This window comes from Myotis daubentonii, chromosome 2, assembly GCF_963259705.1.
Source record: "Myotis daubentonii chromosome 2, mMyoDau2.1, whole genome shotgun sequence".
Lineage (NCBI taxonomy): Eukaryota > Metazoa > Chordata > Mammalia > Chiroptera > Vespertilionidae > Myotis > Myotis daubentonii.
The window spans coordinates 168,740,052-168,761,388 of record NC_081841.1 but is presented as its reverse complement, the minus strand read 5'-3'; the positions used below and the strand labels follow the sequence as shown (position 1 = coordinate 168,761,388).

Genomic DNA, 21,337 nt, shown 5'->3' with positions numbered 1-21,337 from the left:
TGTGCCTTCTGTGCTAAAATATCTATCATAGAGACTTCAAATAAGGAACATTCCCTCACTTATGAAATCAACACACCATTGTCAAAGAGTATCATCAGATATAAAGTGCAGCATAGGGAATATAGTCAATAATAACATAGTAACTATGTACAGTGCCAAGTTGATACTGGAAATATCAAGAGGACCACTTTGTAGAGTATATGATTGTCTAACTACTATGCTGTACACCTAAAACTAATACAATATAACATTAAATTTAAAATATAATTGAAAAATATAATTTTAAATTTTAAAAAGTATAGAGTAAGAATACACATTACAATTGAACACTTGTCTGCTTTAAAGTTTAAGACTTTTTCTGGTACTGTTATGTGTTCTATAAATGTGTGATCAGATATAGTTCTTGCATATGTCTAACAAGCAGCACCATGCTCAAAACAACAGTGGGACATAACCAAAGCAGTCTTATGGAAATTGTTGGAAAAGTATAGCACAACTTAGTGTTGCTCAAACTGGGAACAACAATAGGGGGGGAAAAAGGCCTATGTGTGTGGAAATTTACTACCTTACGTTTTTTTGTTTGTTTGTTTTTAGGATTTAAGAAGTTCTCTAAAAAGTATTTATTTTTGGTTTATAATTTTAAATTAAGAGAATTTCTTTTAATTGTGTAGGAGTTTAGTGGGAAAACAACCGACACATGTTATTTATTTTTATGTTTCTGATTAAAATATTGTTTTCAATTACTGTTTATAGTCAGTATTATTTTGTCATAGGTTCAGGTATGCAGCTTAGTTATTAGACAATCATATACTTTTAGACACAAAACTGGAAAAGGAGTGAACACAAATGTATAGACTATTCAAAGAGACAAATGAGCCTGACTTACAGGAGAATTCCCAGGTTGCCTCCACCACCCAGACACCTGCACAGATTCTTACTAACATTTAAAGATACACAAGATGTTTCCTTCACTCACATTACCAACACACTGATTATTTAGAAATTGCTTTTTTACAAATTATTTGATATGAGGAGGGTGGCAGTTGTTCAGCAACAAATACACCCAATCTCTGTACTTGTATATAATAGTTGCAAGCAGAGATGAGTAGCAGTAGGTAGTGGTCTGGAGGAGTGACAGAAGAAAGTGCTGTGTTGTGAAGAAACTCAGAATGCTTCAATACATGACACAACCCAATATTCCTATCTCAGCCTCTGTCAGTAAAACCATGAAATTCACAGTATAGCCGACACTAGTAGAAAGATGGCAATAGATCTGGCTACTGGGGGTGCTATTTGAAATTGTAGAGGAATGAAGAGTTACTATCTATAATTAAAAAAAAGCATAATATGCTAATTAGGCCAGACAGCCCAACGACCTTCCAGACATCATTCCGGACGTCCTTTCAGACAACCTTCAGGATGAAGCCCAGGGGCGAGGGCTGAGGCAAGCAGCCATGACTGCAAGGGCCCATCACAGAACACAGGCCAGGTGGGCAGGGCCTCCCTCTGTGCAGCATTGATCACAGAGCCCTGGTGGCAGGTGGGCAGGGTGGGCAGGGCAGGCAGGGCCTCCCTGTGGGCGGGGAACAATGGTGGAGCCCAGACCAGGTGGGAAGGGCCTCCATCACAGAGTCTCGTCAGGGTGGCCAGGGACTCCCTGTGGGCGGCAAGGAATGGCAGAGCACAGGCCAGGTGAGAAAGGCCTTCCTCTGCTCTGTGATTGATTACAGAGCCCTGGTAAGGTGGGCAGGGCCTCCCTCTGTGCTGGCTGCCATCAATCACAGATTCCCCAGTAGGGTGGGTAGGGCCTCCCTCTGTGGGGCATCGATCTGGGGCCCTGTGATCCATCGCCCCACAGAGGGAGGCCCAGGCCAACCAAACAATGGCACCCCATGCCTTTCACCCACAGAGGGAGGTGACTGGTGACGGAGTGGGGGCAGTGCCACAGATGGCAAACAGTGGCAGCCTCAGGGGCGGGGCCAGCTACAGGCAGCCAGGGGATGGAAAGCCCTCATAGGCCCCTGCCCCCACCAGCCCTTCCCTCACCTGCCCCCCCCCACTCCTGACCCTGATAGGAGGGAGGAAGGAGCCTGATTCTGATAGCCCCTCCCCCAGCCTGTGTCGATGACAGAATATGTCTGAAGACCAACTATTGGCACAATGTACCTCAAAAGTTGAAAGAAGCCAGCATCGTGGACAGAATATGTCTGAAGAACAGCCATCAACAAGTACTACCAATATTGGTAGGAGCTGCCTTCACAGAGAAAATGAAGTAAATGAGGATGCAATTATTGAACATAGTTGTGATGGAATGACTGTTACATGTCAATTTTGCCCATCACTAAATTTCTCCGATAAAAAACCATCTGATGGAAAATGTACTCAATGTTGTAGCAAAAGTAAAGTTTGTCCAAGTGATATACATTTTCCAGAATACCTGGCATATTTAAAAAATTAATGATAAATGAAGATTTTGACAGTAAAAATTTCATGGAAAATATTTGTTAGATAGTTTTTTGCTTTTGCTTAAATGGGTGTAAATATTGCATTGCCATCAGGATATGGGCCATACTGTTTTAGAATACATGAACAAGTTTATCACCATACTGGAAGTTTACATCCTTCAGATGGTGTTTCTCTGAAGTTTGCTCAACTCTGTATTTTAGATATGGCCGAAGCAATGAGTAAAAGATTAGCAATGCCAGAAAACCAGGGCTGCTCAGAAAGACTCATGATCAACATAAATAACCTCATGCATGAAGTAAATGAATTAACAAAATCATATAAGATGCTACATGAGGCAGAAAGGAAGGCTGATCTGAAGCAGCAGCGAAAGGTATTGCTCCCACAGAAGTAACAATAGTGATTAAATATTCATTACAGTGATCTGGGAGATATAATTCTCCCCGTGTAACCAAGGTTGTTGTCATATTCAGAAATGAATATGGAGAACCTCCTTTTGAAAGGGACTCACCCATTCATTGTAAACCAGATCCCAATAATCTGAATGCCACTAAAATGAAACAAACAAGTATTCTGTTTCCTACATTAGATGCAATGACATATCCTATTCTTTTTTCACATGGTGAAAAAGGCTGGGGAATGGATATTGCATTAAAACTCAGAGATGACAGTATAATTGACAATGATACTAGACAAAATGTAAGGACACGAGTCGCACAGTATTATGGATTTCATTTCCCCATCCAGGACATGTTCAATCCTATTTTAAATGCAGGAAAATTGTCAACTCATATTCAAAAATGGAAGCCAATAAGATATATTTCATGAGAGCAAACTAATCTGAGAGTTGAAAATCATAGTGGTTTGATGGATTATCTCACATCTAAATCTGAAAAATATAGTGGTTTGATGGATTATCTCACATCTAAATCTGAAAATGACAATGTGCCAATTGGTAAAATGATAATAGTTCCATCGTCTTTTGAAGGTAGTCCCAGAAATATGCAGCAGCAATATTAGGATGCTATGGCAATTGTAACAAAGTATGGCAAGCCCGATTTATTCATAGCTATGACATGCAACCCAAAATGGGCAGATATTACAAATAATTTACAATGCTGGAAAAAAGTTGAAAACAGACCTTACTTAGTAGCCAGAGTTTTTAATATTAAGCTGAATGCTCTTTTAAATTATATATATATATATATACATATATATATATATATATATATAATTTATTACTTTGCCAAATAAATGGAATATATATAAATATTTATATATATTCCATTTATTTGGCAAAGTAATAGCTAAAATTAATGTCATTGAATTTCAGAAAGGTGGACTGCCTCATGCTAACATATTATTACTATTAGATAGTCAATCTAAATTACAAACAGAAGATGACATTGACCGTATAGTTAAGGCAGAAATTCCAGATGAAGACCAGTGTCCTTGACTTTTTCAAATTGTAAAATCAAGTATGGTACATGGACCATGTGAAATACAAAATCCAAATAGTCCATGTATGGAAAATGGAAAGTGTTCAAAGAGATATCCGAAAGAATTTCAAAATGCGACCATTGGAAATATTGATGGATATCCCCAAAACAAACGAAGATCTGGTAGCACCATCTCTATTGGAAATAAAGTTGTGGATAACACTTGGATTGTCCCTTATAACCCCTATTTGTGCCTTAAGTATAACTGTCATATAAACATTGAAGTTTTCCCATCGATTAAAGGTGTCAAATATTTACTTAAATACATCTATGAAGGTCACGATTGTGCAAATATTCAAATTTCTGAAAAAAATATGGTCAGTTATATGTTGCTTTCTCTCGAGTTCAAAGAACGTATTATGTTAAAGTTAAAGTTGTAAATACTTCATCACAAGGGAAATTTGTCAAGCACTCTGAAAGTGTTTTCACTCTTAATGTGGTATACAGGGAGATATTAGAATAACTTTAATTAATCAGTCATTGCTTGTATCAATGTTTTTATGTCATATTTTTGTTGTTTTCATATCATGTTTTTGTTGTTTTTATATCATGTCTTTGTTGTTATATCATGTTGTTATTTATTAATAAATTTACATATTTTCATATACATTTTACTAATTTTCTTTCATCTCTGACACTTCTATTATAGAGAAAGGACAAATAATCATATTAAAATATTTCCTCTAATTAATTTCCTCTCATTGTGCATGAATTTTGTGCACCGGGCCACTAGTATACCATAAGCTGACAAGTATCATTGGATTATCTATCTTTATACAAATACACACAAATATAATTTTTAAATGGTGTTTCATGTGTGCTACAATATGCAATGATTCTAATACCATAAAGTCCTTTTGGTTAGCTAAATGTCAGGCTGGGAAAACATCTAGAGTCAGTCTCTTCACCTCTCTTCAAAACACAGTTACCTCTTAAATTTAAGCTTTGTTTTTAGCGTAATTTTGAGTGAATAAAATAATCATGTGCAATAACATAAAAAAAGAGAGGACAATAGGCCTCAAGGGAGAGGTGAATGCAAATGAACTGAAGAAATGAACACTCAACTTCAGTGCAATATTATGATTTCCTCTGAGCAGATGAGAAACAGCAGGGGTGTGCACTCCCCAAATCACCAGGACTGTCAACTCTTCCCTGTTTCCAAACTGACACGCCATCAACAACCTGAGTGCCAGAATAGAATTTCAGAGTCCAAAAAGCCTTTAATGTTGCAAACTTATCTGTGCTACTGTTCTATGCACTGCATACCAAATGTAACTATTTAATTATTTAGCACCTATAGAAATTTGTGCATTTCTGCATGTGTTTGCACTTATATCTTGCAAACACCTGCTTCTGCCATGCATTATATAGAACAGTCCCAAACAAGAGGACAAGTATATAGAATTTTCCAATGTACTCTATCCTGCTAATTTGGTACTGTTACATATAAAATATGTGTAGTGAGTTTCATATGTTTTTATTCCCTAAAGCAAGTAGGACACAGAATAACTTAGATGGCCATTGTATTTTATTGTTTTGACAGTTTCCAGAGAGACAGAAATGAATGGAACCTTCTTTCACCTATGTCTGTCATGTCAGAAACATTCTATATTGGCTTAATATTTAAAGGGATTTTGTAACTAGCTAGTGATGACTAAGTACCATCTGGAACATACAATATCTTCAATACTGGAATTTTAGTATTACAGGAAATTTAGTAACAACCAGTAGGAACTGATTTTCTGTAGAACATTAATTTGGGGACTAGTAAATTAGTGCTTTATGTTTCTGAGTGTTCTATAGAATATGCACTCCATAGCTTAGGTATCAGAGTTCAATTCCCACAGAAGATAGTGGTGAAAAGTCACCACAATGCACAACTTCCTCACCAATATAATTTCCAAGGTAAAGATAGATTGTACTTATTCAGGCATGTAGATAAACGTATTTTCTACTGATGTAATAAAAATCATTCACAAATGCTTTCAGGATTTGGACAACAGAGACATCATGACTTGATTGTAGGCAAAGTAACAGCATGCTAATTTTCCTGCAAGGTTATCTCTCAAGTTCCTTGTAGGACATTCTTATTGTTGAATCTTCTCCTGAATTGGTAGTCATTGTGGAATTTCTTTTCTTGATCTACGATGTTATGAAATGTAGGAAGTATATGCATTTAGATCTTGGACTCAAGCTTATTTCCAATAGGCCCAAGATGAGGGACTTTGAAGAGTAGTTCAAACCCTGGAGGTTTCAGTCATTTCTAGTGTCTTGCAATGATGGTTGTTCCTGATTTAGATAATGGGTATAAATTGCACATTTAGCATAGCGCACAGACCAGATACTCCAGGAATATCATGTCACTCCTCTTTTACTAAGGCTTCTTTAATTTTTGAAAATATATTATAAGGGATTAAATTTAATTAAACAATGATGTCTGCAGAATGACCCAAATGTTTGCTATTGTACTCTGACATTGAATCCAGTGAGCCTACTTTATTGATTAATAATTAATAATAATAATTAACATTAGTGATGTTTCGGTGATGTATTCTTCTAAACTTAATATTTACATTCTCAACAACAAAATCCTGGCTCAAAATATCTTGTTTAGAAAAATTTAACATTTATTGAGAACTGTTGTAAGATATATAATTATTTTAAAAATAGCTATTATCTTTACTTTTCAGTCATGGAGGCTTAAGAATTTAAATAATTTGCCCACATTTATAAAGCTAACTTTTAGGCACAGGTTTCTTTGGCTCCACAGTACATCTACCATGCAACACAGCATGTCTGTAGTTGTGCAGATGGAAGATAATAAACTAGTATGCTCTATAGCTCTCTTCAATATCTTGTTTGTGATTGTGATCAAAAGATATATTTCTAAATGCAATGAAAACAATTGGAAATGTATGATATTAACTATGTCAATAAATACATTTTCAATTCTATCAAAATTATGATGTAAAGGCTAGTTTGATAAGTACAAATAAAATAGAAAATTGAAGAAGCTGTAGATCAAGACTAGTCCTAGCTTTATAAAGGATATAAAGTAAGCATATAGTAAGCTGGTGGAAAGGAGAGAAAAGAGGAAAATCAAGGAATAAGAAACATGTTTCTCCGAGATCAGGTTTAAAGCTTAAAGTTGCAATTACAGATTGGTTTATAATACGTAAAATGAGGAACACATGCACAACTCTTCTTTGCATAGTTCAGTCATTAAATTACCTCTATCACATGTATTATTGTCATAACTTCCAGATTCCTTACGGCTAACTCTCCCATATTGTCTCATTTCCCTCTTTCCCCAGGGCCTATAATTAATTTTTCTTCAAGCTCTGATATTTCTCATTTTCATTCCCATCCCACCAAACTCTTTCTATTCTATTAACCCTGTTCAAATGTATATATTGTTTCTTTTTCTTTTTTTAACTTTTTAATCCTTAATTTTTAAATTTATTTTTCCCTCTTTGTCTAATTTACTGGGGTGACACTGTTAACAAAATTACAGATTTTAGATGCACCCCTTGATTCCACTTCTGGGAATTTATGTAAAGAAACCTGACACACTAATTCAAAATAATATATGCACCCCTATGTTCATTGCTGCAGTATTTATAACTAGGGGCCCAGTGCATGAATTCATGCACCTTGAACAGGACTGTGGTCCTCAAGGCTGTGGTGGGCACTGGGGCAGATCTCAGCCCATCTTCTGCACCCCCATCCAGCCCCTCCTGTACGCCCCCCAGTCCCCAGTCTGCCAGCAGCCCCACTCATGCCACCATTGCTCCCACACTCTGACAGTGCTGGCCCCATTCTCACCTGCTGACAGTGTGGAGCAATTGGGGCCAGCGCTGACAGTGGGTGCAAGTGGTAGCTGCTGCTCCAATATCCCTCAGGAGCAGGGGGAGGTGGAGAAGCCCTCAAGGGTGATCAGGGCTGGCAGCCACCACTCACACCCTCTGACAGCACCAAGCGATCGGGACCAGCATCGGGCACCGGCAGCAGGTGCAAGCAGCGGCTGCAGAACTGGCAATGGGTGTGAGCGGGACCCGCCCAGGCAGCAGGTGCAAGCGCCGGACAGGACCATGACGAGGGAGCAAATAATTTTCAGTAACCACCAGATGCTCACCCTGATGACAGCGACTGGTGCCCTGCCTTGGTCTGGCGCCCCCACTCACCTGCTCCACCATCCCTCGGTGTCAATGCCTGCCATGTTCCACGCATGCCCCCTAGTGTTCAGTGCACGCCATAGTGATCAGTTGTTCGGTTATTCTGGTTGTTCCACCATTCAGTCTATTTGCATATTAATCTTTCATTTATATAGAATAGCAAAAATTTGGAAGCAGCTCTTCAGGAAATGAGTGAAAAAACAAACAAACCTGTGGTACATTTACACAATGGAATACTACTCAGCCATAAAAAAGAAGGAAATCTTACCTTCTGTGATAGCGTGGAGGGACTTGGAAAACAATATGCTAAGTAATAATAAGCCAGTCAGAGAAAGACAAGTACAGATGATTTCATTCACACATGATGGGCTCTAATGAACAAAATGAACTAACAAGCAAAATAGAGACAAACTCATAGCAGACTGACAGATATCGCGTAGGAGGGTCAGTGTGGTGGGTATATGGATGAGTAGAGGGACTGAGCAAAAAAGAGAAAAAACTCATAGACACAGACAACAATGGGTATTTTTTCTTTTTCAAAATACATTTTAACATTCTCTTTCTCACTTTCTTTTTCTTACCTTCTCACTTCTTTCAGCTTCTCATCAGTGTAAATACCCTTGCCTAGTGTACTTCTACCCATGGCCTCGCTTCTCTCCTGTCACTACCTTGGGAACCTTAATTATGTCCATTCTCCCTCCTGTATCTTCAGACAACTTTTCTTCTTATCTTTCTCCTAGTTGTCTCCATCCTATCTCTCTTTTAGTCTAAAATAAACTTTTTTTTTCATGCTGTACTATTTTCCTCTACTCTCTATGTGACTTTTCCTTCACAGCAAAATCTTCTGAATATTTAAATTTGTTTTTAAATTTTCAATTTTCATTCTCTTCAACTTAATCTCACTGATCACTAGAACTGACTTTTGATAAAGTTACTGTCTTCCATGATATCATCTATGTCAGTTAAGCCAACAGATAATTGAAAGAATTGTTTCATCTCTTAGAATTCACCCAGCTACATTCCCTCTTCTTTGACATAACCTTTGATACCATAATTCCAACAGTCTTTAAGTGCTGTTTATCCTCAGTATCCTTTGCTATTTTCCCCCTTAAATGGTAGATGTCTTAGTGGCCTGAACAGGTTGACCTTCCTATTTTCCTATATTTTTTCTAATAAGATTTTATTCACTGCAAGTACTTCTATCACCATCAACTTCTAAATGCAAATGACCATGCTAAAACCTCTTTTCTAAGAACTGGAATGGTTATAGAACTTTAAAGTTGACATCTCTATGTATTTGCTCACCACATGCACCTCAAATTCAGTACATGTCTAACTGGATTATTGTTCACGTCACCACAAATCTGCTTCTCCACCGGAGTTCCTACTGTAGTTATTCCATCTTATAATACCACCTTTCTCAAGCCACACATCAGAGAGGCATTCTTGATTATTCCTTCTCCTAACACAGTAATAAATAATGTAATAACTAGTTAATCATCAAGACCTTTCCATTTCACAATTTAATAGGCCTTTCCTGAACTTGTCCACTGAGCTCAGTCATGAATAACTCTATCATACACAAGCATAGGTCACTGTCTTACTAACTCTTTGAATCTAGTCTTCCTTCAATTTATTTATCCCAATGCATCCTGGGTGATCATTTATTTTATAATGTATATATGGTGATTAATATCCTTTGTTGCTTTCCCATAGACCTTTGGGTAAAGGCCTGTATCTGGCCTTCATGACCATGTAAACAGCTTCTACTTTCTGCTTCAGCACTTTTAGCACTACATCCCGTACATCTCACTCCAGCTTTCTTCTCTGTTCTGAGAAGTAATTTTCTTTGCTTTTGAACATCCTCTTCTTTTTTATTGAAATCTCTCCTCCATAACCACCTCATTTACTTATCAAACAGACTCATGTTTAGGTCTCAGCTTCATTGCAACTTGCTCTGGGAGAACATACCTTTCTGTTTTCTAGGTTAGATACATAGTCCTTTTTACGTTCACATTCTTAATATTTATTGCACTTAAAATTATTTGTCAATTGTCTGTCTTTCCCAAGAAGGCAATATCTTTGTATGTACCACTGAGTTTCTAGGACCTAGTGTGGGGCTGGCATATAGTAGATACCCAGTTAAATTTAATTTAATTTCTTTTTTTGTCATGAATTTTCCCTATACATTTATGTGAAAACTGAAGTTAAATTAAAAATAATCAAACATGTAATATATGTAAGGTAATATTTCAATAGCAGTTTCAATAATGCATTACCTATGCTATCAATTTGCTCTATATCCTGGCACATACTCTACTTCTACCAATTAAATTTATTTCTTGGGGGCTAAGGGGTGGTAATTGAGGGAGTAGTCTATATCATTCACTATCATAAAATCAGGAAAACTACTGGGCTTTGAATGACCATTTTTATGTAGTTCTTAAAGGGAAATTCAGAGCAGATAGTTTACAGAGAGTAGAGTTATAAGGTTGGTCACACACGCATTTTAAGATAAATATTTATAATGACAAATGGAAAAATAATGAGTGTTGGACTGCTAAAAACAAAATGAACCCTTTTTATTTAGGCTATTGAATCAGTGCATATAATTAAGAGGAAAAGATTCTGTCTATTAAATCCTCTTTGGATTTGCTTGATTATGTTCTGTTTCTAAGCAATCTGTAACCTATTCAGAATCTTTTTAGAGATCTTGGATATGATTGTTTTAATTATAGCTCTGAGCTTCGTGTAAAAGCGTGGTTTCCTTTCTCTGTAATTGTGGGGAATCTAATGGCACACACACACACACACACACACACACACACACACACACACAATTCATGAATGGTTATGCCTGTCAAGCAAAGATTTGTCTTTCCTTCCACTTTTTCTAAAAATGAAAATCAGATTCAAAGTCAAAAGTTCTGGTTCTACTTAGTCCTGGGATTTTAAGTGATTTATTTCATTTTAAGCCTCAGTCTCCTATCTGTCCATAAAATGTGTATGTGAGATTTCTGGATCACTTGCTTCAAGTTGAGAATAAAATTATGTAGTGACTGCAGAAAAGCTTAAGTCACATGAAAAACATTCTACACATTGAAAACAATAATTTAACTTAGTTTTTTCTCTTTTTTCTACACTAGATTACTCATAGCAGTGTGATAGACCTTTATAAACAGGGGGGGGGGGGAGGGTCCTATAAGAATCTCATCCTATTTATATTTATATCTAAACATAATTTTCCTAGTCACAAGTTTTACAATGAATTTAACAATTTTCTAGCCAATTACTTCCTTCTATTTACTGCTATAGTAAGTTTAAATCTGATATTCCCATTACATTCACGAGTCACTCCTTTATGTTCTAGTCTACACTAGCAGTTCACAAACGTTACTATGGATTAAACTCACCTCCAGTGCTTGCTAACACATCAGTTACTGGGTCCCAACTCCAGAGTTTCTGATGGAGTAAGTGGACCTTGATTTTGTATTTCTTACAAGTTCCTAAGTGACATCTAGGCTGCTACTCCAGGGGCAGCACATTGGAAACCATTGCTCCAGCAGGGCTTCTTAGATTGTAACCTTCATAACAACTGCCTGGCTTCATCCTCAATAACCATGACGTCATTTCCCTTAGGCATGCCGCTGATTTTTTTTTCTTTAAAAAAGAAAGAAGACTGCCGGGGTCCAACCCCAGCAGGTCCAGGGGTCCCCAAAGGCGTGGACGGAGTTGGCGAAGAGGGGATGACACGGAGACAGCGTTCAGTTGATCAGCAACTTAGCCAGGATCTCTAGCCCGGATCTCCAGAGAGGTTCTGCTTTGGATCTCCAGCGAGGTTCTGTAGCCATGTTCCCTTGCTAGGTTCTCCAGCCAGGTTCTGTCCAGGCTCTCCAGTCAGGTTCAGTGTCCAGGTTTCAGTCAGGTTCTCCTGCCAATCTCTGTAGTCAGGTTCAGTCCAGGATCCCTTGCCATGTTCTCCCGCTAGGCTCTGTCTCTAGGCTCTGAGGCCAGTCCCTCTCCAGGATCCTCCGGCATGCTCTCTCCAGCGAAGTTCTTCTGTCTCTAGGCTCCGTGTAGGTTCTGTCTTCTTGATTCTGTTCTAAGTTCTGAGTGTTTCTGTCTTGTTACAACTGTATTTATACCAGTTGATTCAATCCTATCAATCTCTATTACAAAGGTTAGGGCGTTTCTTATCTCCATTCCAGGGAGAAAAGATTATGTAGTTTAAGCATGATTGTTCGTAGTTAAAGGGATTAATTACCCGCCTGGCACTTAGTTGAGGGGTTTTATTCCCTCCCTAACTTCAGGGGAAAATCCCTACCTGGGGATTCAACCTTTCTCAGAGAGGTGACTTTGGTTAAAACACAGCGCCAAGAAGGTGAGCAAACATATTAAGAACTGTATGCCATATATGCCAGGTCCCTTGAAACAGCAAGGATGGACCGGCTCCCGGCAAATTCCCCCTTTTTTATTTTTTAAAAGCAAGAATTAAAAAGAAAAACCTGAAACGCTCTCTTGTATCCATTTTAAGAGTAGGATTGGCGCTTTCTGCTATTACCTGAGTCCTGATCTATCACCCCAGGGAGAGCTTGCTAATCCTGCACTTTCCCGGGGTGGAAAGGCTGCATTGGGGTTAAGGATAAGGCTCCTTGGGCCTACCTTCTCCCATGCCTCTACATTTACCTTTCCGGCACCTTTCCTTCCTCAGAAAAGCATGGACGTATTTCTTGTATAAAATGTTCTGTCTGACTGGGAGTAACCTTAATTCCTCTGCTAGCAAGCATATGTGTTAAAAGATCAATACAGAGTCTTCTTTCTTTAGACTCAGTATGGCACATCTTCTTAATCTAAAGATCAATACAGAGTCTTCTTTCTTTGGACTCAGTATGGCACATCTTGTCAATCTAAGTTCTGTACTATCCACCTTCTTACCCTACTTATCCTCTGTAGGGGGGTCTGTAGCACCCTGGTGGAGTCCTATCCGTCCCGAGTGTGGGGTTCTCAATGGGGGGGGGGGCTTACCTAAGGGAATCCTGTTCCAGGGGTTCCCAAAGGTGTGGACGGAGTCAGCGAAGACTATCCACCCTCTTCCTATGGTGGAGTCCTATCCGTCCCGAGTGTGGAGGTTCTCAATGGGGCGGCTTACCTAAGGGAATCCTGTTCCAGGCATTCCCAAAGGTGTGGACGGAGTCGGCGAAGACTATCCACCCTCTTCCTAGGGTGGAGTCCGATCCGTCCCGAGTGCGGGGCGCTTACTTAGGGGTCCCTGTTCGGGCGCCATATGCCGGGGTCCAACCCCAGCAGGTCCAGGGGTCCCCAAAGGCGTGGACGGAGTCGGCGAAGAGGGGATGACACGGAGACAGCGTTCAGTTGATCAGCAACTTAGCCAGGATCTCTAGCCCGGATCTCCAGAGAGGTTCTGCTTTGGATCTCCAGCGAGGTTCTGTAGCCATGTTCCCTCGCTAGGTTCTCCAGCCAGGTTCTGTCCAGGCTCTCCAGTCAGGTTCAGTGTCCAGGTTTCAGTCAGGTTCTCCTGCCAATCTCTGTAGTCAGGTTCAGTCCAGGATCCCTTGCCATGTTCTCCCGCTAGGCTCTGTCTCTAGGCTCTGAGGCCAGTCCCTCTCCAGGATCCTCCGGCATGCTCTCTCCAGCGAAGTTCTTCTGTCTCTAGGCTCCGTGTAGGTTCTGTCTTCTTGATTCTGTTCTAAGTTCTGAGTGTTTCTGTCTTGTTACAACTGTATTTATACCAGTTGATTCAATCCTATCAATCTCTATTACAAAGGTTAGGGCGTTTCTTATCTCCATTCCAGGGAGAAAAGATTATGTAGTTTAAGCATGATTGTTCGTAGTTAAAGGGATTAATTACCCGCCTGGCACTTAGTTGAGGGGTTTTATTCCCTCCCTAACTTCAGGGGAAAATCCCTACCTGGGGATTCAACCTTTCTCAGAGAGGTGACTTTGGTTAAAACACAGCGCCAAGAAGGTGAGCAAACATATTAAGAACTGTATGCCATATATGCCAGGTCCCTTGAAACAGCAAGGATGGACCGGCTCCCGGCAGAAGACTTAAGATTCACTGCTTTACAAGTAGTTTTTCAAATCCTCTTGACAAAACCATACCCCACTGAATCAAAAGGCTAGAGAACTGGGGTTACATATTTAATGCATGGCCACTGTGCTCTGTCATCTAACCAAATATTCAACCCAGATACTTTCATCAGTAAATAGGAAAAATCTGTTTGCATAACTACTAAGTACTACTTATTTGTTTCATCCTCTCTATGAGCTATTACCAATAGATATTTATACAATGGGGTGTAGTAGTCAGATTCTCCTCCTCCCCTGCACTTTATTCAAACATAGGATTTTACTGATGAAAATAAATAAATAAATAAATAAATAAATAAATAAATATCCCATACCTTGAATGTTCTGATGGAGAAATTGTAGCCAGTTTACCAAGATTCCACACCGATGCTATCTTGCTGACAATTGTATGACTCTATTTGTCAAATCAAAGAAGATGTGGAAAACAGAATTAAGACCGATCTCTTGTCTACTAGGGAGTCAAAGAGATACCCAGTCCAAGTTAGCTCATTCACACAAGAAATAACTTTCCAAGGCTCAATTTCTTTATGACAGAAATGAAATGCAGGAATTTCTTACCTTGTGAAAAAGCAGTAACTCCAAGTGGCTTGGAGTCTATTGCATTAAATAATACAAAAGACACTTTAATCTCTACCATTTTCATGCTTGAGACTTGGAATGTATTTACATTTATATCCATACTTACTCTGAAAACACAGCTTAATTATGTGCCTTCATTATGGAACATTGAACACATATTCTATCATGAGCTATTACAGACCATCACCATATGATAGTTGATATTTAATGAATGCTTCTCAATAAAAAAAGTATATAGTGTACACTTAAAATGTTTATTTAATACAAGACATCCTTTCTGGGTACATCACAGCAATAAAAAGTTTGTTGGAACAAGAATTACAGTGATTAAGACCATTTTAGCTCATGGTACTGTTATAAATCCTCTGTAAAATATGTTATAATCATCATAATTATATATTTAAATGCATATAATGAATTCCTTAGTGGTTCATCAAATTAGTTTATTATAAATAATAACACGGTAAAAAAAAGCATTATTTTTTTCTGTAAGATTTTTTTTCCAAAAGAATAAAATCAGTCTTAGAATCATAGGGTAAATGGAAATGATCATTTTTATGACATGATTTTTAAGTTACAATAAGTCATATTAATTTAAAAAATTTAAAGATACAAAAAACATAAGGTAGAAAATAAAAATCAGCCATCTCTATTCAATACAAAAATGGTAACTTTTGACCATTTTTGGTATTTATTTACCCTATTTTATTATATGTTACTAAATGGTTAGTATCTATTTTACTTAAAAGTTTAAGTATAAAAATTCTTACAATTCTTCATAAATTTTATTTTAATAATAGTAACAAGGTATTATTTATGTTTTGTGCAGTAAAATTCATGTTTTTTTACTTAGATAAAGTATTTTCACAACATATAACAATATATTTTTATATCTTTTACAAAGAAGTTTAAAAAATACATTGTACCTATTTTTGGAAGATATAGCACCTTGCTTCCAATACTTTTACTAAGTGTTAGTTTAATATACATAAATGCATATATCATTGATAATTTCCACACATGGATAAATACATTGCTATTAAAAAAATATAACATTACCAGCTCCATAGAAGCATCTTTATATGGAGGTACAAGAATTAGCCATTAGCATATCTTCCAGGACTAGGGATTAGTTTCACTTCTTTTTGAGTTTTATCTAAATGAAATGATACAGCCGGTTCTCTTTTGTTTATGGCTTCGTTAGTTGCAGATACCTTTTGTGTGAGATTTATACATAATTTCACAAGACCAGTAATTGATTCATTGCTACACATACACACACACACACACACACACACACACAACATATATATATATATATATATATATATATATATATATATATATATATATATATATATATACCAAAACATCAATTTTAACTACATCCTGCAGTAACTTATGGTCCTTAATGATTATGTCTATACAAATATGACTAAATTGACTAGAAGCTGAATAAGGTTTTAAATAACCAAAATAGATAGTGAATGATAAATGAACTTATGATTAAGTACTATGCTTATATAACCTCCACAAACCATTAACAGTTCTCAGTAAATAAGCACTCAAAGAGTTTAGAAAGATTATATTTTATATTACTAAATTATATTTTAAAATATAAATTTAAATAAGTACCTGTTTTGCCTTTAATATCATAAACCTCCACCTCCCAATCTTAACATCAATGATGGGAAATGTTTAATAAATGATCTATTTTAACATCTATCATTTCAAGTATTTATATGTCTAGTTAGGAGAAAAATATGTTAACTTAGTGTTAGGAACTATCTTAAATTGTTGATGATTCTAAATATAATGAAATGAGCACTTTATAAAGTTAATTGAACATAGGTAGCTAATGACAATTAAACAAGTTAATGGATAAGCTATTAATAATTTACATAGTACATTCTTATTTTTATTTGTTTTAATTATACTAAAGAAGAAGTGAAATGACAGTTATGACAACACAGACAGATCTATCAATAGCCGCGTTCGCAATATCTGTGATTAGGAAGTTTCCTATAATGGTGACTACTCTCTATCCAGCTTCCTTCAAACCCATCTTCCTCTTGTAAAGCAATCCTCTGAGCACCCATGATGCCATGCATCTCATGCAAATATAAATAGTAAGCAACACATTGTGCCTATTACTATAGAACGTGTATAAACTTAAAGATTAGTATTCCTGAATTATAAAATTTTTATTATTGAAATCATGTTACACAGAGAAGTCATATCTCTCTCTCTCTTGGTTTCCATTAACAACTGAACTGGTGCTAAATGATGGGGGATTTTCTTAAAGCCAGTCTGTAAAGAGCAAGTCAGGGACATCGTGTTCAATGTTAGAGATCAATTTCACAGTGTATTAAATGAAACTTTCTATGAAAGTAACTGGAAAAGAAACTAACAAATATTTAAAGAACATAGTGCCAGTAACAAAATAACCTTTTCATCTGAGGTACATTTGTGGTTCTACAATAATAAATAGATAAAACTAACTGAATAGGAGATAGAAAAAGCAAAAATAATACTTTAATTGAAATTATAAAATACTAATATATTACATCTAGGTATATTTAAAATATGTCAATATGGCTCTAAAATGGAAATTAAAAATGACATATAAATTGTATCTAATAAAATATATAGGCATATATATATATGAAATTGAAATTCTCATATTTAAATAAATATTAACATCTAAGCCTATACATATGAAGTATTTTTACAAATTTATGCTTAAGTGAGCAGCTGAGAGAATTATATATATGTAATTTTATTATAGTATACTTAATTTTAGTATACCAAATATAAAAAATAATAAAATATATTAATTCTAGTATACCAAAACTAATTTAGTAAGAAACCCTAGGACTTATTTTACATTAAATACCCACTTCATGTCAATAACTATAAACACTTTATACAGATTATAGTGATGATATTTTGCTGTTTTAAATTCCAGAAAATATCCTATCTAATAATAGACAAACATGGTAATTAAACGTACCTCCGCTATGCTTCCCATTGGCTACTCAGGGTGATATGCAAATTAACTGCCAACAAAGATGGCGACCGGGAGCCATGCAGCTGAAGCGAACAGGAGGCTTGCTTGCTCCAGTGGGAAGCCAATATTCCCCGCCTGCCGCGGCCCAGGTCTGAGCTCCGGAAGCAACAATGTTGCAATTACAGAAGCTAAACAAACCCCAGATACCTGCTTTCAGCTGGCTATGGCCTCAGAACTTGAGCCGGGCCTCAGAGTTGGAGCCTGTTCTCAGCTCCAGTGACAGGAAAAAAAAGAAAAAAAAAAGAGCCTGGGAGCTTCAGTCACCCGCCAGCCTGAAAACGGCCCTCAGCTCCTCACCCAGACTGGCCAGGTACCCCAGTGGGGACCCCCACCCTGAAGGGGGTGTGACCAGCTGCAAACAGCCATCAGCCCATCACCCAGGCTGGCTAGGCACCCAAGCGGGACCCCCACCTGGGGCACCCTTCAGGGCAAACCAGCCAGCCCCCTCCCATGCACCAGGCCTCTATCCTATATAGTAAAAGGGTAATATGCAAACTGATCCTAAGAGCAGAAAGACTGGGAATGAATGATCACTATGACACACACTGACCACCAGGGGGCAGATGCTTAATGCAGGAGCTGCTCCCTGGTGGTCAGTGCGCTCTCACAGGGGGGAGCTCTGCTCAGTCACAAGCCAGGCTGATGGCTGCCAGTACAGTAGTGGTGGGCGGAGCCTCTCCCGCCTCCTCAGCAGCACTAAGGATGTCTGACTGCAGCTTAGGTCTGCTCCCCACTGGCAAGTGGATATCCTCCAAGGGCTGCCAGGCTGCCAGAGGGATGTCTGATTGCCAGCTTAGGCCCAATCCCCTGGGGAGCGGGGATCATCCCCCGAGTGGTCATCCCCCGAGGGGTACCAGACTGCGAGAGGGCACAGGCCAGGCTGAGGGACCCCTTACCCCCGAGTGCACAAATTTTTGTGCACCGAGCCTCTAGTTTTATTTATAAAACATGGAACACACACACACAAAAAAATGGAACATTATATTTTACCTTTAAATGATATCAAGACAGCATATACACAGATACCTAGAACCTATAGATATAACCAGTCTGTGTGTCCAAACAGAAGTGTATTTGCAAAATAATATATTTCATTTTTAAAAAGATACCATTTTTCCTTTAAATTTGATTTGATGAATTCATTCTATATAACTCTACCATCATTCTCATTAAGGCATGGAATTTTACACAACAACATTGCCCCTTTCACAAGAAATTATGGTAACAACATGGCCTATAACTATGCCTCATCTGAAATAAATGGCTTTAATGTTACACCAATGTGTAAATATGTTCTATCGGTGGTGTTTCATGCTGTTTTGTGTCATTATGTCAGAGTACTTATTATTGTGCATTGCAACAACTTTGTAGAAAATACATGACTTGAACATATTGCTTTTAAACAATTAGATAATTTAAGTACATGTCAATTTATAAAATATTTCATAAATACATTTTTAATACCAAATTTTACAGCATATGTTTTAGGTGGCAACTAAGACTTTTGATAGTTTACATGTTTTATGCTTCTTATTTTTTGATATGTGTGTTATAATCAGTTGATGGAATGGTGGAATTTATTCAAACTGACATGTTCTAATCTCATTAAATATTACTCTATTGACATATATTAACATTAAATATTAACTTATTAAACTTGTGACTTTGGGGAAGTTTAACTGCTTTATAGTTTAGGTTTTTCGTTGAATTTTTTTATGTTTGGTAGGTGTGATGAGAGAATCAATTGATACTGTGAATAAGCAAAACCTGGTTTTAATGTAGGATCATTAAAATGGTACCTAAAACCATTTCCCTATGTTCAAGGTAAAAAAAAAAAAAAAAGTCCTATTCTTTTCATTACTCTTCTTTACTGTTATTCCCTTTAGATATTTCACTATTAGTTTTTAAATGTAAACTGCATGATAATGAATCAAATTTCCACTTTAAGTTGTTAAAGAGATAGCTTAACAAATAAAAATAAGTAACTGCATATAAAAATGTAACATTTTTATTTTCATGTGCAGTTCACCTTGTGTATAATGCAGGTGTGGAAAATAAGATGCTTTGTTTGAATTTTCTACTGAGAAATATATAATGCAGCAATTTGTATGAGTAATATACATTTCTGGCCAGAATCTTACACTGCCAAAATTTTATTGTGCTTTCAGCTGCATTTGAATGTGTGTGGGGGGGGGGAAATTAAGTTTTGCATAAGCCATAAACACAATTGCTTTTCAATAAGCATTATATTTAACCACAGAACATCTAAGTTGTTATAACATTGGTATATAAACTTAATGGTTTTATTTTGTTAAAAGCAATTTTAATGTTCCATTTTATTAAAATAAAGCTTCTTAGACTACAGGTTTCCAAAAGAGACATAGAGATAGAATCAAGCAAGCTAGACTCTTTTATTCATAGAATTTTCCACTTCAGAATTCTTAAGACACTGAAAGTATATATCCATACTAGAGGCCCGCTGGACAAAAATTTGTGCACTCAAAGGGGTCCCTCAGCCCAGCCTGTGCCCTCTCGCAGTCTGGGACCCATTGGTAGATGACCACCTGCTGGCTTAGGCCTGCTCCCCAGGGGATTGGGCCCAAACTGGCAGTCAGACATCCCTCTGGCAGCTCGGGAGCCCTCGGAGGATGTCCACTTGCCAGTGGGGAGCAGGCCTAAGCTGCAGTCAGACATCCTTAGCGCTGCTGAGGAGGCGGAAGAGGCTCCCACCACCACTGCTGTATTGGCAGCCATCAGCCTGGCTTGTGGCTGAGCAGAGCTCCCCCATGTGGGAGCGCACTGAACACCAGGGGGCAGCTCCTGCATTGAGTGCCTGCCCCCTGGTGGTCAGTGTGTGTCATAGTAACCAGTCATTCCCAGTCGTTCCCTGGTTAGGGTCAATTTGCATATTACTCTTTTATTATATGGGATAGAGGCCTGGTGCACAGGTGGAGGCTGGCTGGTTTGCCCTGAAGGGTGTCCCAGATCAGAGTGGGGGTCCTGCTGGGGTGCCGGGACAACCTGGATGAGGGGCTGAGCACAGTTTTCAGACTGGCCACATTCCCGTCAAGGAGGGGGGTCCTTCTGGGGTGCCTGGCCAGCCTGGGTGAGGGGCTGATGGCTGTTTGCAGGCTGGCCACGGCCCCCAGCCACCCAAGCTCCCAGTGCAGTCTGGCTGTAAGCAGGTATCTGGGATTTATTTATCTTCTATAATTGAAACTCCGTTGCCTTGAGCGGTGTTCAGGGTCGGCAGGGCAGGCGGGAAGCTTGGCTTCCTCTATTGCCAGGGCAACCAAGCCTCCTGCTTGTTCCAGCTCTGTGGCTTCTGGCCTCCATCTTGGTTGGGTTAATTTGTATATAGTCGCTCAGATTGGATGGTGCACGTGGCTTGGGGTGTAGCGTAGGTGCGGTCAATTTCATGTTTCTCTTTTATTAGATTA

General features: G+C 38.0%; 1 long non-coding RNA gene across 1 annotated transcript in view; it reads left to right on the top strand.

Moving 5' to 3' along the window:
* Positions 1-13,627, top strand: part of LOC132226386 (uncharacterized) — a 969,091-nt gene extending 955,464 nt beyond the window's left edge. Inside the window, exon 3 of the long non-coding RNA XR_009451041.1 lies at positions 13,581-13,627. This is a non-coding gene — a long non-coding RNA (uncharacterized LOC132226386). The remainder of the gene's footprint in view (positions 1-13,580) is intronic.
* Positions 13,628-21,337: the final 7,710 nt, after the last annotated feature.